Source organism: Passer domesticus, chromosome 1 (genome assembly GCF_036417665.1).
Source record: "Passer domesticus isolate bPasDom1 chromosome 1, bPasDom1.hap1, whole genome shotgun sequence".
In the NCBI taxonomy this organism is placed as follows: Eukaryota; Metazoa; Chordata; class Aves; order Passeriformes; family Passeridae; genus Passer; species Passer domesticus.
The window spans coordinates 24,232,070-24,251,479 of record NC_087474.1 but is presented as its reverse complement, the minus strand read 5'-3'; the positions used below and the strand labels follow the sequence as shown (position 1 = coordinate 24,251,479).

The following is a 19,410-nucleotide window of genomic DNA, read 5'->3' as shown; positions in this document are numbered from 1 at the left end:
TAGGGACAGAAATCTGGGTTCTTATTGCAAAGGGTTCAGGAATAGAAAAAGTGTATGTAAGCTCTGGAAGAAATTGAGTAGAGGAAAAGATGAGAGAAGAAATCAAAGCTGTGGGAGAGCTGGGTGGCATTAAAGGTGCAAACCTTGGAGAGTGAAGCAGCATTAGTGGAAAGTGCCCAGCTTGGTATTTGTAATGTGCACTGGGATCCTAGGATAAAAGACCTAAGTAGAAAGAGCAATACTGTGTCTTTTAATATAATTTTGATAGCTTTTTGCAATACCTATTAGTTTCAGTCCTTGAAACCTCATCTTGATGAAAACTGCAGTGGTGGCTCCGTGTCATTATCCTGCTGCCGGGTGCACATTTGTTCTTGATGGTGTGGTACAAGTGCAGAGATTGCAGTGCTGGAGCAAGGGCTTATCAGCTCTGTATTAGAGCAGCTCTTGACCCTTGGTTTGTGGGGAACAGTTCATTGGCAGCCAGGAACAGACAGCAGACAACAAGTTAATGACCTTTTCTCACCAGTTCAACAGAAGATGTAACTGCAAATTTGACATTGCTGGCAGAGCCTCTATCAGAGGAGAACGGTACTAATCACTGCAGAGCTGTGAGGGGAGGCTGCGAGGAAGGGAAAAGATTAAACCAAATTACATGGAGGATGCCCAAGTTCAGCAAAGCACTTGAGTAGCTGCCTAATTTTAAACCATAACTAGCACAAATTATGAGCCAATTTGGAGCGATCATAGAGGGAACAATCTAAGGATGGATCAACAGAACAGTGTCGCTTAACAGGAGCTCAGATGAGCAGAAGAAAAGCAGAGGCACACTTTAAAATGGCTCAGAGCAGGCAACAAGTAGGTGAGCAGAGGTCAGGTGAAGTAGTGCAGCATGACAGAGGAGGAAAGTGGCAGCAATAGGAGTGAATTATAAGCTATTATGATAAATAACAAATGGATTATGGTAAATCATCTTGATGGCCTATTTGTAGGCTGCAAATCAACAAGGGTTGGAACCTATTTACCATGAGATGCACTTTAACTTCACAAATTAATGATACAACCCTAAACAACTTCTGCTAAATGCACCACTTCACAAAATTACACAATTTAGGTAAGGAAACCTGAATTTCATATGTCAAGTAATATAAATACGATATTTATATAATTGTATTTTTTCAAATATATGAATTTTAAAAAAAGCACCCCACACACACAAATTGAGCAAATGAAAAGTTTATAGACTTTATGCTACAAATGTGTGCTATTTATGCGCTGCCAACAGGACCTGGATTGAAAATGTTTTTCCTGTAGTCACCTCTGCAAAGGTTTGCCACCATGAAGCTGACCTCAACAGTTACATTTGTTTCTAGGTAGGTCTTTATGCATACTTTCTTTCAAAAATATCCTGCCACTACTGCCCGTATTTTATGCCTAATTTCACAAAAGGCACAAAGAAGAGCATTTGGTCAAAGCCAGGAGACTGTCATACACCAGCAGTTGACATGCACAGGACTGCTTCAAGTGGTGGTGTATTTGAAAAATACTGGCAGTGGTGGTCTGATCCCAGCTACGAGTTTCCAAAAAGTGCTGTTTGTGGTTAGTGGATTCATTGGTTTTTGGACAACCATTTCTCCTGTGACCTGGAGAATACACACATCTAACAATCCAGCCTCACAACTATCTCCCAAATATCAAGGAGAGAGCAACAGATTTTAAATACCTGTAAATCATAAAGGGCAGGAGTCAGTCAACAAAACACAATCACTTTATGGGCTTCTGCTGCAGCAGGATGTGGTAGAAGCTGTGGAAGAAAAAAGTGGAGAAAGGCATTCCATGTTGCCAACATTCAAGTTAAAGAAATAGGCTGAGTTCTGGATGGGGATGACAAAGACCAGTTGAAAAGTTCTACTGCTATGTTACAGGCAAAGAATGTGTTGCAAGGGGAAAAGGTTGTTATAGGAGACACCACCAGCCAAAGCACCAAACTTATTCTGAATCTCACAAATAGTGAAAGTGATCTTTTCACGGGGACAGCAGAGATTGGAAGCAGGAAGAGATGATGGAAACATCACATGTATTTCAGTGTGGAAATGCTCCTGGCAGCCAGGAGGAAGATGGTGGGATTCAGGAACTGGAGGAGAGGCTGGTGGCAAGAGGGGTACTGCTGCTGCTGCCCCTGTACATGGTCCCTGAGCACCCTCCAGCCCGAGCAGACTGACAGCTCTTCCAGGCAGCAGAGATGCTCCTCTGCCAGGCAGGGATTGCCTTCCACAGGCTTCTGGGAAGAGCTCCATTGCATTAAGGCTCCTGCTCTGCTCTGCTAATTAACTATTGACCTGATTTCTTCTCCAAGAGATGTGCTCTTCCTTTATTTTTATTATCCTCCCTTCTGGTTATTCTGGATGTGTTTTATATTCATACAAATTTGGGTATCATAACATCCCAGCACCTGGTGATGGCAGGGAGCTCTGCAGACTGACTGCACACTGTATAGAGCAAACATTTCTGTGTTTTCTAGTTCAGTAGTCCCCCTTATTAAAAAATGCAAAATTTTCTTTTTCTGGCTTATTATCAGAGACAAGAGACTTTCCCACTGTAATTTCTCTCATACATACATTCTTCTATTACCTCCTTTTCTTGTGGCTCCTCTTTTTGTCTCTTATTGAAAACTGACCCCATTTTTCTATTCTCTCTTCTGAGGAGAGTTTTGAAAGCCTGGCTCCTCAGCTGTCTCTTGGCTGGCAGGTTCCCCTTCTCTTCTGAGTTGGAAGGCAGCAGAGCTCTGCCCAGCTTTGCAGATGGGGCTCCTCTGCTGCTTTTGACAGAGCCTCTGTATGACTGAGTGTGCTGTTCCCTATGCAGAAAAGACTGGTTTGCTTTTGGACTCTTGTCTGGAGTCTTCCCCAGGCTGTCAGTGATGGTGTCCATCTCTCTCTCTCTATTTGCCAGATTTGGTGCAAACACTGTAGGATCTAAGAGTCACTGTGTCTGCCTTCCTCCCACCCCAGTGTGTGACATTTTGCCTCTGTGTTGTAAAACAATATTTTTTTATTACTAGCATTGCAATCTCGCTGGCTTCCCCATGCATAAAAAATTATTATTATTATTGCCAGGATTGAGTGACATAATAATATCCAACACATTGTCCCACAGGATTTTTATCCTCAGATGTGAATTCCCAGCTCCACTGAAGTCCTAATAGATTTCAACATATTTTCAGAATTTTTGTTCCTTGTAGTATTTATAACATCAAAACTCACAGCAGCCCAAAGAAATAGATTTAGTGACACTCCACTCATTCAAATGAGCTAAGATTGGCATGAAATCAGTGCTAAATAGTAAGAGACCATGTCAGAGATATTCAGCATTTCTAGGTTACCTTGCACTAGATTCCATCACATCTTAAACATTTCGAAGTTTTGCAGTGTTAACAGAGTGGGCCACAACTTTGACTGGTTCTGTTTTTCTTTTTTCTCTGGGAATAAAGCCACACAAATAACAACAGATCCAAGACATTTATTCCTGTAAAATAAAACTGAAGCTGAAACCTTTTCTTCCCATGAAATCTAACAGAGAAAAATTACTGTGATTGGCAAAAGATTTTCCAGTCCTTTCATCAAGTGAAACCTATCTCCTGATGCTAAGATTTGAGACACTGACTCTTTTTTTTTTCTTTTCTTTTTTTTTTCTGAAGGAGCTTGTCCAGCTAGAGATCTTTGACAGGCTTGAAACACTGCAGCAACCTTTAATTTAGAGAAATTATTTCCAGTAGGGAAAGTGGCTGGTCATGTGCAGGACTCAAATTAGGACCAACAACAACAACACCCCCCACCCCCAGAAATCAGGATGCATAACACCATCCAGGCTTGGCTTAGCTCTGAGGCTGATTTGTGTTTCAGCAGCAGCTGTTCAAATAAGGAGCTGCCCCGAGGAAAGATCTGTACAAATGACTGGGCAGGTTTTGGGGTTGGGTTTTGGTTTTTTCTTTTTGTTTTTCTGTTTTTTTCAGCCTCTCACCTAAAACCCTGAAACAACTAGTTGCCCCTAGTTGCCACAACAACTAGTGGTGGATGATTATAATAATTATTGGAAAACAATTGAAGTGTGATCAGGCAGGGAGGGTGGTAATTGAAATATTGACAGATGGTTGCTTTGTGCCAAACAGGAGTTTTTAAGATCAGCCACATTTTGAAGACATTCCAGCTATGATGCTTATGATAAACTCTTTAATTAACTGAGTTATAGATTTTCCTACAGAATCTACAGAAAGACCATACCAAGACTTACTAAAAGAACCTCTGAACCTCATACAAATAATCTTCTGTTAATAAATGCTTTAGTAAGTGTATTTTTATAAGAGTTTTTCTGATTGTTCCACTTTTTAATTTACATGGATGATGTGTATAAAAGCAAAAAATTTGTCTATCTTCTCTGATAATCAAATATCATTGACACGTGTGGTTTTCCCAAAACATCATTGACACATGATATTATCGTAATTGGGTGATACTAAGGTAATCACATCATGGAGCCACAAGTAGGAAGGGCACAATTTTATTCCCAGACAACTATGCCAGTGCTAAGGGATTGACTGATTTGTAAGGATTCCGTGGGTTTATTTGGGACCCAGAGAGCAGATGTTGTGAATTACTGAGAAACTAACAATATTAAAAAGTATATTTTTGTTGAAGTATTGCTCCTAATAGAATAAAGAGGAGTGTTGCCAAGACAGTAAGAAATACATATTCCTCAAAACCTCCTGGTAGAGAAAATACTTCCTGAAAGGATATCCTGAAAGGATGCTAAATTTGAACTTCCTCCTGAAGCATTCCCTCTTTATTAAAGGTCATTTTGTCCAAGAGCTGTACAGAAGATTTAAACTCCCAATCTTGCAAAAGCTTCCACAAATGTAACCCTTCCTGAAGCATGAGATCTGACACAGACATTGTCCATCATTTTGGAGCCTATAAATGGTGTATGCACTTTTCCACCACCTTGTGAAATGGGATCCATTCCTCTGGCAGCAGAGAACACATCCCCAAAAAAGCAATGATCAGGTGTCATAAATGAGCAAAACATGAAGGATGGGGCAGGGAACTGCAGTTTAATTTGCATAGGTTATAAGTTGCTTACATATACACACTGGATGAGCCTTCTGCATCAGCTGAAACACCTTTGTTGTTGCAATTGATATTTCTGAGTGAGCTGATTATTTGTAATTTAAGGCTAGTGATCTTCAGTAAACATTGTGAGTAATTGAACTCTCTCTTTAACTGTCAGCATAACTTCTACCATCTCCACAATTAAGTAGGCTATTTAAAAGCATCTCTGTGGTAGCATTCCTTGGTTCATTTCTAACATTTTATATTAACTCTTAACAAATTGCAGTATCCTTGCTATGACCTTGGAAAAAGCAAGAAAAGCTATTTTCTGCTGCAGCTTCCCTGGCTGGTTTCCCTGAATGTCTCTGGCATATCACAGGGGCACAGATAATGGGTTTTATTCCACTCCTCTCCCGTTTTTGCTTCGTTTGTGCCTGGGGTTGCTCTCTTCCTACATCCATCAAGGACCACATTTACCAGAGCATATTCTCTCATTATTTTTTTCATATGGATAAAAATACCTGCCCATGGCTCCAGAAACATCTCACTTTGAGTGGATTGAAACTTTCTGGATCCCAACTACATTTGCATTACATCATTACAAGGTGACTTTGAAAACAGAAAGGAATTTTAAAAATTCTGCAAATCCTGTTTGTAGCTGGCAGAGCAGGTTGCTTGTGCATTCTGGTGTGTGGGTGACAGGACAGACATGTTTTGTACCACGTCACATGGAGTGCATGTTGTGGGACCTGATATGGGAGATGCTGCACCAACCCACAGCCCTGTCCTCCTCACCACATGATCAAACTGCATGGCCAACACTCTTCACGAGCCTCTTCTCGTGTCTGGCAAGCTGGAGCAGATTTGCCTTGTCAGTACCTAAGTCTTTCTCCTGTACATAAATATAACTCAGTCATCCAGTGTCTTGTTTTCTCATCCTTCCTTTGATCCTTCTCACAGGTCCTTGACTGGAAGAGCACATGGGAAACAGGCTGGTTCAGCTAATGCTCATTCAGTCCCTTCTCTGCAGTTTGCTCTTCTTATCTGTTTTGTCTGCCAGTCTCTATAAAGTACATCCTCAGGAAAACCAGTAATGTAAGCACTAAGACTAATGTTTCAAAACTGGGCCATGTCTCAAGAGGGGCTTTTGGTTACATTTATTCCAACTCATACTAGCTTTTAGAGGGGCTGCAACTTTGATTTTGAGTTGCAGAAGCATGTAAGTATTCAAGGACAGGTTGGATGAGGCTTTGAGCAACCTTTTCTAGTGGGTGGCATCCCTACCCATGGCAGGGGAGGCTGGAGCTAGATGACCTTCGAGGTCTCTTCCAAACCAAATTTTTCTGTGCTTCTATGAAGTATATGATATTTATTTAGGTTGCAAACTTTAGCCAACACACAACCAAAGACATTGGGCTCTGTGCTTTGATGGCACCTTTTCAGTGTAGAGAGGTGTTTTATGCTACAAGGTAAAAGCTCTACTTCTCCTACAATCAGCTCATAGACCTCTGCTGCTGCCCGAGTGCACTTGGTGATTCACAGCACTGCAATTGCCTTTCTCTGAACTGTATAGTGCAAAAAAGGCCAAACAAGACAAAAGTTTGGCCTTTTTTGCCAAAAAGGCAAAAGTTGTGCTAAAACTGTTTTTTTAAGGTGGAACAAATCATATCACTGTGTAACTGGACCAGAAGACACAAAACTGCATAGTAGCTATGCCTATCAAGATGTGGTGAGCTCTAGCTTCCCATTTAAAATGCACAGGGAAGAATTCAGAATTATGGAAAGAAATGAAAGATTTCCAAATAAGATACAGGAGAAGACAAGGATTCAGAAACACCTTCTTACTGATTATATTTTCTGAAGAAAGTTGAATGTGTCAGAAAATGAATGCACTAGAGATATCTAGAAACAAAACATAGCAATACTGTGTCCACTTTGGAGGGAGTTCCATCAAGCTGCATTTTGATTATTTACAGCTGAGTCCAGCCTGAAGATTGGACATCTGGATAAAGAAGGTAGACTTTTTCCCCCCACAGGTAGAACAGTAAGGAAACTCATAGCTACTTTGTAAATGTTGTCTTTTTATGATCATGTGGATCTTCTTTTTCATCTATTTACCTACCTACCTGACTACCTACGTCCTACCTATTTAATAAATAAGTCTGTATTTAATAAAAGATAGGATGTTGTTTGAAATAGTTTCAATCTGTGTTTATTTGAACAGCACTAACAATGATTTTTTTAACAAGCAGCTCACAGCCTCAGAGTAGTTACAGAAAGCCCTGATCTAAACAGGGATAAGAAGGACAAACACCCCAGTTTTTAGCATGTGACCTGGAATGCACCATGCCAGTCTTGCTGGAGGAGGAAGGATACAGGGGGATGACAGGGGAACAAGGCAAGCCTCTCCTTCCCCAATTCTCCTGCTCTTGAATCCAGTAAATCAGTACCTGACTGATTTGTTCTTAATTTTCCCATTCTTAACAACTGGGCTAAATCCCATTGCCTGCTGTCATCTAACAGTGCTTTCTTTGGTACCTTGTTAATATAGCAGGGATCAGAGCATCGTGATGAGCACTTTTAAAAATGACCACAGAAAATGACTAAGGATCTTGCCAGATTTTGATTCTGTTGACCAGACCTGGCTTTGTTTCTCACTTTGTGGAATAGTCTTTCTGGTCTGATTCACTGGTGTTGCAAGGGCTGCTGAAAAATGCATCCTCTGTACCTAGAAAGAATCTGTATAAATATTCTCAATAAATAAATAACAGTTGTCATTTTCAAAATATGACAATCTCCAGTTGCCTGTGCTTAAATTGAATGACATGTCATTTATCCTAATAGATGTGAATACATGTATAGTACATATGAGTGAGTCACCTAATTCTTATTCACCTCAGCCTTGGTCTCAGTTGGGGGCAAGTGCCTCTAACAGGGTTTGGATGGATCAAATCACAAGCAGAAAAATCTTGGTCAATTATAGATGCCTAAGGCTAAAAGGGCTAAAAGGTCTTTTTCTCTTATTCATTGCCCCCACCCTAATTTCACCAAGCACAGGATGCCCCTCCTATCCACAGGTTTACTAAAGGAGCAAGTCAATCTCTGCTCTGTGGAACTTCTGGGAATATCTCTTCTCCCTGTAATTTAACGTGACTCAATTCTCCATCCTGATAATACAAGTGGTGAGAAAAGCTTCTAATCCTATTGGCATACCCTCTTGTCAGCACCTCTTTATTTCACTGCTTTAAAGGCTCAACATGTTTTCATTTACAATAAGCACTAAGATAACTGCAGGTGCCCTCTCTAAAAGCAAGGTTAACTCACCTGAGATGAATTCTTTTATTGCAAACAAAAGCAACGCGTGAGCAGGAAATACAATTAATACAGGTGCTTCCCTGAAACTTAGCAAATGCCATTTGTCTTGAAATGACATAAATCCCCATTATATAAACAGGCCCCAGAGGCTTGATTTGTATTATTTCTGGAGAGGAAGGATTTAAGCAAAAGATAAATGAAGTGATGATGGTGGGGAGAAAGAAATCCTTATACTTAAAAGGTATTTATTTGACAGCAAAACTACTAGTGTGCTACTTTGTGATTGTATTTAAAAATACTCAAATGCCTGAACAGAGGAAAAAAATCCCAGTCTAGATGGGATTTGCAAGTTAACTGATTTTTGGTGATGAAGTGTAATATCCCCTGCATTTGCAATACAGCATTTGAACGTTTATCTGACACACAAATCTCCTAATTATTTGCTGTTTGGTGATAATGTCAGATCCTTCTGGACGTTGCCAGATGCTGAGCACCTTGGGTCTCCACAGCAGCAGAAGGATGCTCCTCCTTCCCAGCTCTCTCAAGGAGGGTCTTGCAGGGTGCAGCCGGAGCTCTCGCTCCTGCTCCCTTCGCACCACCAGGAGTGCAGTTCCAAACCTTCTGGAGGCAGGGATCAGGGATAGGTCCATGGAACTGCCTCTGTACCCACTACCTCCACGTCTACTGCTGTCCCCAGGGATTCTGGAGCTCAGGATGTCTGGTGAGTGCGTGCGGATGCCATAGAGATGGACATTAGATCATCTCCTGGGAACCCCAGATGTTTAGTTGGTGCTTCACACCGGGGCATCATGTTCTAAAACAAACCAGAAATATGCCAACAAGGAAGCAGACAGGGAGGGCAGCACAGGAGATTCTGCTGCTGAAATATTCCGTTCTCTTTCCTTCTCTGCTGCTGACTTATACTGAGCAACCTCAGAAAACAACCTTACCCCCCAAGACTCTTCAAGCCCCTTTCCTCTGCTGATTTTGTCTAGCTAGTCTTTCACTCCAGGTAGGCCACGGAGGCAGGTTTTTAGATTGAACAGTTATTGTGCTCTGGACAACAATCTCTATTACATAATTTTCTGAGAAATGTGTGTTGCTTTCCTGAGACTGTGTACCTCTGTTCCCTTTGCAATTACCGGTATGAACTCTTGGTGCTTATAAACAGGTAGGAGGAAGATATAAGACTGTCATCATAGCTGTTTATGCTCTAAAAGGCCACTTCAAAATAGAACTTAGATAATAATTTCTCTTACCCATTTCCTTTATAATTCACATATAACTACCTAAAAAACAGACTCCAAAATTACCTAAAACAAATAAACAAACAAAAACTGGAAGAAAGAAATTGTAATACTTAATAGGATCATCAGACAAACAACTGCAATTATGTTGACAACTATAATACAGTGATTTAGATATTCGGCTGTATCATCACCAAATCCAGTACCCCCTCTTTTTTCCCCCAAATGCTGTGCTTTGTCCTGATCCTCAGTTTTTAACAACTGAGGCTCTGATTGTTGCAACCAGTCCTGCTTGGTTGGATTTCTGCAGCCCTGTGGAAACTATTGCCCTCAGGTTAACTATGACCCCACCAGGCAGAAAGCCAATTGCATAATCTGGGCCAAAGCTGAGACACCAAGTTGGACTGATGTGTTTCCTCTTACCTATATTCTTATAAGCTAAGTTGGACTGATGTGTTTCCTCTTACCTATATTCTTATAAGCTAAGTTGGACTGATGTGTTTCCTCTTACCTATATTCTTATAAGCCAATGACTTCCAGCATCAAGATATCAAAGGCATAAAAGTTCATTATTTCCCCCCACACCTCTCCAGGTTTGAAACCATTGCACATCCCAAATGTTCTCCAACGTCCATTGGACCTTTAGATGTGAGAAAAATACTGGATGAGTCCCTTTTCTCTGAAAATTCAGGATTTATTCAGACAGCTACAGCAACATTTAGCAACCCCAGTCTGCAGACACTACCTTCATCAGGAATGACAAGTTGACATGGTTATATGCTCAATTAAACCTTCTCTTCCTTTTTAAACAAATGCATTAGGCTTCTAAATTATGTGCAAGTTTTCTTGTACACTTTGACTGCATTAAACTTCAGATGCCAAACTTCAGTTGCAAACCTTAATTTGGTTATTTGGAGAAGAAAGACTTAACACAGTTTTGTTTTTTTGACAGATATTGAAGTAAAATTAAAATTGCTTTAGAGCTTTTTCAATTTTCTAGAAAACATGCAGCTTCCCCAGAAAACAATTCTTAAATGCGTGAGGTATAAAACAAGCTACGAAAGCCCTACTTTCCAGAAGTCCCAAGAACAAACAATTCCAGCTGACAATAGAGATGGACAACCATTACATGAAAATCTAGCCCTAATGTTCTAAAAAACCTGCTTTCAAAACTTTATCAACTAGCCAAGTCTATGATTGGATGTCAAGTGTAGCATTTTTACTTAATTGCTCCTTTCTTACAATTAGTCTCCCATGAACGAGCCCCTTCCTTCATGTAAAACCCCACTGGGGTCAGCAAAGGATTTGCAGGTAAAAAAGAGGTGTAATAATTTGCAAAAATATATTCTGGACTGGCTGACTGTGAATGTAAATATCCTTTTGGGAAAACTGGACATTTTTAGTAGAAAAGCTATTTCTACTGAAAGTCTTGGATTTTTGTTGTCTGGTAAATGAAAGAAAGGTTAACCCAGAAGAAGCTTTTCCTGGTACTGTTCTCTCTGTCTAGGGTATTGATAACTCTTTCTTTAACAGAAGGAAGAGTCAAGCAAGCATCTCTCTCTCCAAAAATAATTTCTAATTTTCTCTTAAATGGGTGGGTGAAGCACTTTTTTCCAAGGAAAAGCAATAGACAGCCTACCTGCATGAGCAGCTGCAAAGGCACACGTCATGTCCATTGCCTCCACCATGGGTTGGTGGTTTCACCTTGCCACAGTTCAGCCTCTGAAGTTGGAGATTCCAAACTCATAATGAAGCTGTTTTACTTTCTAAAGGCCACAGTTTGCTGTAATTCAGGAGGTCACTGAGAGGCATTTGTGTGTGAGATACCAAATACTGAATGGAAAAGGCTGATGCAAGAATAGCACAGAGCTGAAGTCCCTTAGGTGCATTGGCCCTCACTGTAGGAATCAGTCACATTCCTTGTCTTCCCATCCCACCTGAGAAGACAAACCACTTCTCTCAAGGGCATTGCATTGGTCTAAGGAGGAGGGTATACTTTTCAATAATAGTTTGATATATCCACCGAAAAAAGACTCAAAAAAAAATTCTCCAGAGGGAACAATAAGGAATCATACCAGCCCATCCCGATCATTCTTCAGTAGCTGTTATGATTTGCAGCCACTGGCTTTAAACAAAGTACAGAGAGTCAGAAATGAGAATATGTCTGTAGTACATTTAATTTTCAGTTTTCTCCTCCTATAAAATATCCTCCAGGCTTTGGATTCACAAGAGATTGCAGTAAAAGAAGGTTTCCCTCCAGATAGCATAGGAACAGAAGTCTCTTGCAAGGCCATGCTTTTTATTATGGCCAGAGGGCAAGACCTTCAAGCTCGTGCAGCAAAAATAAAAACCTTTCACTAACCTTTCAAAGATCTGTGGTAAGCCAAAAGCAGAGCAACGCTGTTCTCCTGCCACAGTTGAGAGAAAAGACTATCCCCTAAATGGAAGAGCAGAGGACTGCTCAGGGTTGGGTCCAGAATAACCTCTTGACCCAAAGGGTGATACCAGACAAGACTGTGAGATCCACCAGAAGGAATGTGTGCAGCTAAAAGTTTTAGTAGTAAAAAGAGCAACTAAATCTTAAATATAATCTTGCACACTCACACTCACCAACTTCAAAAATCCATGAGAAAAACAACAACAACAAAAAAATCTTGTGCCAAAATGTTCTTATGATAGACCCAGGAATGTATTTTATTTCCTGCAATCTCTAAAAGACTTACAGAGATCTAGGCAAGGAATGGAAAGGACATATTCCAGTCTTCCAGGAAGATTTAGGTGCCTTTGAATGTAATGAGACCAAAATGATGACAATATTTTATATATCAGTGTTTTGATTTGAAGTGTTGGAAACTGAAATAAGCAATACAGTTTGTACCCTTATCCCTAAACTTTGTGTGGGCTTTAGATAATTTAAAGCTGGAAGATTTACACTCCAGAAACACAAGCATTTAACAATGCTGTGTTTAGGGAGCACTGCATTACTTGGAATGGGTCTGGAGGATAAGATCACTATTTCAGTTTGGATACTGAAAGAGGACTGCAAATTCTGCTGGGGTGGAGAGAGATCTGCATGGTCTGAATGAAACCCTGAAAGACCAACAGTGACTGAGAAGGTGGAGAGCCAGGGGAAAACAAGGCTGTGGACAAGGCTTTTAATAGATAGGTCTGGTGATATCGAAACAAGTTGAATAAGTGCTAGGTAGGGAGTAGAAGTAGCAGATATTTGAAGCAGGACAGATCATTTGCTATAAGATTAGACATGATTGAAAAGAGTAACAGCAAAGAAAAACAAGAAGTTAGAGAAGTAAAAAAACGTGGTTTTCTCTGGATTACCACTCTGTACCTTGAATATGATAAATATGTATGTCTTAGGCATGATATGAAACTTATCTACCAATTGTTCATGAAGAAATTAGACTGAGAGGTACTATTATGTTGATAAAAAATACATTTTGCATCTTCAAAAATGTTTTGTTATTTCTGGATATGATTTTCTGATGTACCTGATCCCTAACTAGTATTGCTCTCAGTCAAGTGAACTTCACTGTAAAAGTTTGATGTTTTTTGAAAATCACACCTAATAACCTCTCAGAAGTTGCAAGTGAAGTTATTTTAAATCTAGGGAAATGCAGTATGTGCAACACAAATTGCCAGAATTAGATATAAACACTGCACATACAGATAGAGAGACACAAATGCTCATTTGCAAACAGACAGAGCCATGCCTGGGCTCTGGTTCTATTGAGCTGCTGTGGTAGAATTGGCATTCTTATTGCATTCTTACTTCAAAGTCCAATTGTCCTCACAATTGCTCTTCTGATTATTTATCAGAGCACAAAAGTAATATTGTTCTCCATGTCACTGTACTGAGAGATGTTTTTCATGCAGGAGATAAACACATTTCCTTCCTTTTAAACTCTGTCTTCTCCCCTTCACTTTGTCTATAAGCCAAAATGTACATTAAAAAGGTGTTTGTCTCCCTATTCTTCTAGTTTAAAAATCATGGGTTGTGGCAGACCTTCTACCTGATTTGACTCCCATGCCAACATCAATTCATACACTGCACAAGCAGAAAATACGTGTCAGTCTCCTGCTGGGAATTTTTCCGGCATGGCAGATTTTCTGAGTGTGCAGAAGGCACTGAGCAGTGCCCGTGGCACTGTCCCTGCTGCCTCCACCATGGGAGCAGGGTGTGGCAGAGGGACCCAGCATGTCCCAGCCACGGCTCGGGTGAGCTGGAGCATGCTGGAACTGTGGGGAAGCTGGAGGCCAGGGTTCTTTCCAGACCCTCTGGTTTCAACAGGCCTTTCAAACAAAGCCTTCTGCCTGCCCTTAAATCTGTTGAGAATTCTGCAGCTTATGCCATCCCTGTAAACTCTATTTTAGATGGGGGATGCATGCAAGTCAGAGCCACTGCCAAATTTCCAGTGAATGACACCACAGTGATAGATGTCACATGAAAGAAAACATAACTAGAATGTGCCCTAAATTCAGAGCATGCAGAGAAAATGTGAAGAGTGGTAGTAGTTAGCTGGCACTGTTTTCATAATTATAAGTAAATAGGCTTTTAGCATCAGCAAAGCCCCCATAATCTAATACTGGTAATCTAATCAAAGACCTTGTGAAAAACAGACTCTATATCCATATGATGATGTGATGACCTATAAAATGATGATAGATGTTCCTAGCTGACATTGGTAACTGGGAGAGAAAACCAGGTTTATTGTTTGCATTATGTGAAAATGTAAATTCTTTAATTATACAGTGATCTGTCCACACAACCCTGGAGTTTCAGTTGTTAGGTCTGCAGAGTGGTTGGATGGAGATATTTAAAATATGAACTAAAAAGGTATTATAATACACAATAGGATAGAATAGAATAGAATAGAATAGAATAGAATAGAATAGAATATTTCAGTAGGAAGGTATCTATGATGGTTATCTGTTTCAACTACCTGACCCCTTCAGGGCTGATCAAACCCTAAAACATGTTATTAAGGTCATTATCCAAATGCCTCTTTAGTGCTAGCAGTTTTGAGCCATCGATCATTTTTCTAGAATGCCTTTTCCAGCATTTGACTGCCTTTTTTCCAAAGCCTTTAAAATATCATTGCTGAAAGCCTGTGCCAACAGAAACAACTCATCTCCCATCTATTTTCTCAGTAACAGACAGTATCAGCAAAAAACTTTGTACCATATCCAGCAGAAATCAATTCTGCCTAGCACACGAGAAGCAAGCTAAGACTGGCAGAAATAAAGGACCGGCATATCATAATCTTTCATTTCAAAGACAGGATAACTTTTGACAAAGTATTCTGCAAAATAAATATGTTTTAAATCTGAAAGATTTAAAAACAAGACACACTTTGTATACACTTCTGTCTTATACAGCAAGTGGGTTTTGTACTACTTCATGCATTGTTTGAAAATGCGAGACACTACAGGGATATGTAAGTGGGAAACTATTAAAAATTTCAAAAAATTTCAAAAAATGCAGTGACATATTGAAACAAAGAAGAAAAATAAATTATGGGACTAACAGACTGGTTTGGGTTTGTGTGGCAAGGTTTTGGTAGCAGGGGGTGATATGGGTGGCTTCTGTGAGAAGCTGTCAGGAGCTTCCCCTGTGTCCAATGGAGCCAAAGCCAGCCAGCTCCTCCAGACTCACAACTGTGGTGATGCCTCAGAGGTAATGTATTTAAAAAGGGGGAAAACCGCTGGACCACAGCAGCTGAAGAGTGAGAATATGTGAGAGAAACAGCCCTGCAGACATCCAGGTCAGAGCAGGAGAGGCAGGAGCTGCTCCAGGAACTGGAGCTGAGATTCCCCTGCAGCCCATGGTGCAGCCCATGGTGAGGCAGATGTTCCCCTGCAGCCCATGGAGATCCACAGTGAAGCAGACATCCACCTGCAGTGGAGGATCCCATGCCAGAGCAGGTGGATGGCCAAAGGAGGCTGTGACCTTGTGGGAGGCCCATGCTGGTGCAGGCTCCTGGCAGGACCTGTGGCCCCAAGGAGAGAGAAGCCTGAGCTGTGCTGTGCTGTGCTGTGCTGTGCTGTGCTGTGCTGTGCTGTGCTGTGCTGTGCTGTGCTGGCAGGAGCTGTGACACTGCAGGGACCCACCCTGAGTCTGTTCCTGATGGACTGCACCCAGTGGGAGGGACCCTGTGCTGGAGCAGTTCATGAGGAGCTAAAATGCTTGGGAAGGAATCATGTTGAAGAAGGCCATGGAAGACTGTCTCTGATGGAAGGGTTCCCATGTTGGAGCAAGGGAGAAGTGTGAGGAGGGAGTGGTAGAGACAGTGTGTGATGAACTGACCTCAACCTCCATTCTTTATCTCCCCTGTGCCACTGGGGAGGAAAAGGTAAAGAATTCAGCAGTAAAGTGAAGACTGGGAAGAAAGGACAGGTGGAGGAAGATGTGTTAAGATTTGATTTTATTTCTCATTATCCAACTCTGACTTGATTGGTAATAATTTAAACTTAATTCCTCAAATCAAGCCTATGACCATAACTTCTGAATGATTTCTCTCTGCCCTTATCTTGACCCACCAGCCTTTCGTTATTGTTTTTCTCCTCCAAAAAGAGTGGCTTTGGTGGGCAGCGGGTGTCCAGGTAGGTTCAACCCCACCACATGATTGACCTCAAAGTCAGCTGAGGTTCAGGTTAAGGAAGGACGGATTTCATCTATGGGAAGGCCTTGCTTCAGGTCTTGCTTCAGGTCTTACTTCCTTTAAGTATGGAGTACATATTTAAAAGTACCAAATATTTCAGTGTTTGTGTAAAATCCTCTTCACTTCTTTATTTCATAGCTACAGTCTTTCTATTTTCCATTTGCTAAAAAAAAAAAAAAAAAAAGAAACTTTGCGTTTAAGAAGAAATCCCTGCTATCCGGCACCATGCAATTAGCATATATGAATATGAAATGAGTTCCTGCTGCTCTGGACCATTGTTAATCCATATTGATGGGCTAGAAAACATGACATCAACTGTAAAAATCCAAGAACATTTCTTAAAATATTCAAATGCTGTACCTGGTCCTGTGTTCACTCTGCATCTCAAATTCTCATTGGCTTTGTGGGTGCCTGGAATGCAGGAGGAATGCAGGATTAGGTACACAGGCTACGTGTGGTATGCCTACCTGACAGCAAAAACAGCTTTTGATTCTGTCTCAAATTCTCTGAGACATATATTCAGGTCCAAGGAACTGGACAAAAAATACACACAAATTTTGTTCAGCTGTTATTTGTTCTGAGCTCATTGGGGCTGTGTTTAACTGCTGCTGAAGTGGTATCTGCACACTGCACTGTGCAGTGCTAGAGAACCATAGAGCTACACACCTTTTGAACTCCCTTACTAGACCCACACCTGCTTGTGCATTAGTCTCTCTTATTTTTCATAACTTTTATGCAAACTGGTAGCACATAAAATTTATCTTTAATGATGGGAGAAAAAAAATCATCATAGTGATGGAGGAAACACTGACCAATTTTGTATTTTCAGGGAAGTTTCAAGAATTAAAGCTGTGGCAGTGCACTGAGAGTTACTGAGAAAAAAAGACTAAGGAGTCATCTCAAATGGTGTATATTAGAGCAGCCCTCAGGATGATCTTAAATGCAGCCAAACCCAAAATTAGCCCCTATGGCACTAGAGATAGAAGCAAAGATGTCACAATCATATTCAGTTTTACCATTCTTCCTCTTTTTCCATCCTCTCTGTGTAGAGAGGTGTCCCCTTCCAAGCCAACAAATTGTATCTGTATATCTATCTGCCTCCATTAAAAAATGCACATAGAAATACCCTAATCCATAAAGAGATGCACCTCTGAGTTCAGATCTGTCTGTGAGAGAATATCTGACTATTTCTAGAGTCTCCAAAGAGCTGTATCTACCTATCTAATGTCAGCCCACCCACGGTGTGGGCTGGCTCAAAGGCTTTCTCCCAAAGCCCATTTACTTAAATTGTTGTTCATAAATCGTTGCCTTATCGAATTTAATGACATCTTCTGAACCATCATTATTGGGAAGGGAAGTGTGTGAGTCATTTCTCTCCCAACAAATAAAGGTTCAAAAGTTTCAAGCACCAGATAGACCTTTACTTTTCAGACCAATCTTTCTACCCCCAAAAGTCAAAGCCATTAGTCCATTTTAGAATTTGCAGGCTGTGAAATGTCATTCTAAAAAAGAACAATCTTTTCTGAGATATTGGAGTACAAAAGCTGCCTTATTAAGGTATCACAGTACCACTGATAATAGCTTTGGCAAAGACCTCACAGGTCACTTAGTCCAAACCCCAGCAAGGAACAGCTGTGCTAACCTTTTGTACAAGCCTTGTTTTGAACACCTCAAAACCGATGCAACTCCAGGACTGAAGGCTTGCTTCCAGCACCAATTCCCTTCTCCTGCAATCCTCTAAAACTCACTCTTTCTTTCTTTGGAGTTAGGCCTCCACTCTCTTTCTTTTTCTTTAACTTCAGCAGCACAAAATGTTTCTTTTCAGAATGCTTGTCAATTTTCACCTTTGATGAGCAGGTCTAGCTTGGAATCAGAGAATCAGTGGGTTCCTCAATTTTTATGGGGCTGTTTTCACTCTTTTATCATTCTGCTGAGCTTAAACTTTTTAAGCTGACATTTTCCTGCATCTAAGTGATTTCTTTGAGAGTACAGAACTTAAGCTGAAGGATCCAACAGTTTCCAAAATCAACAATAGGAAGAAAAATTATGTTAAGATATTTGGGTGGTGTTTTTTTGGCAGAGGGATCTTAAAATACATGAGGGACAGCTTTCTGTGGAAAAATGTGGTTTTTAATGGAAAAGTTACCTGTTCATCATAGTATTGTCTTCTGTAAAAGCTGAAAAGAGTAGGTTGGGACAGGCAAATCAACATGGACCATTTAAAAACTGTCAGTCTTTGGGCAATATCTCCTGACTGGGAAATGCTGCAGAAGAAATGCTGGCTCTGGGAAAAAAAATAAGCTTGATAGTTCTGACTTTCTTGGGATGCCAAACCAAGTCTCAAATAACTCTGCTGCAGAATGGTAGAAAGAAAATGCCAAAGCATTTTAAGGGGAACAAGAAAATCTTTAACTAGGAATCTTCATTTTTTAATGGACTTTTCTTGTGTAGTCTGGTGAACAAAGCAAATACTCACTGGATTATACTTTTAGAGCAATTATTTAGTTTGCTGCAATCACCAGATTGCCAATCAACTAATTAATTCCAAATTTAATCTAAAATTTCAGAAGAATCAATTTTGTCGTGATATTTCAGTGTTTCTTCTTATGCACTAGCCACTAATGGAGAAACAAGTTTAATCCTACCTGAAGGACAGGACAGAGAGGTCAGTGGGTCTGTGAGCAGCAGGATTCAGAGCCCCTCATGCAGAGGATGCCATGCCCCTAGGTGTGGGGTCACCTCCCAGTCCTCACCTGGCAGGCCCCGTGCCCTGCCTCCCCAGCCTCCAGGCAGGTGGGCAGGCAGAGGCAGGCTGGTGCTGCTGGCTTCCATCTGCCTATTTCCTTGTTGCTATGACAACCCACCAGAAACTCCATCAAGAGCCACCTCATCAGCTGTGACAGAGCCAGGGGCAGGAGGTGTGTGTCACAGGAGCCCTTGGCTGGGACTCTGTGTGCTGGCCACGGTGTCCTGCTGCCCCGTGGTGGGGCAATAACACACATCCCTGCCCAAAGGCAGCCTGCCAGCACATCACACATGCAGGAGCTGGCTCCTCGTGCTCCTGACTGA

General features: G+C 41.0%; 1 long non-coding RNA gene across 1 annotated transcript; it reads right to left on the bottom strand.

Annotated features, from left to right (window-relative positions):
- Positions 1–287: 287 nt before the first annotated feature.
- Positions 288–19,130, bottom strand: LOC135287280 (uncharacterized). The gene is made up of 4 exons (XR_010351049.1): positions 18,987–19,130; positions 16,702–16,752; positions 1,721–1,801; positions 288–619 (listed from the first exon to the last, which is right to left on the bottom strand). It is a non-coding gene; the product is annotated as an uncharacterized LOC135287280 (long non-coding RNA).
- Between the last annotated feature and the right edge of the window lie 280 nt (positions 19,131–19,410).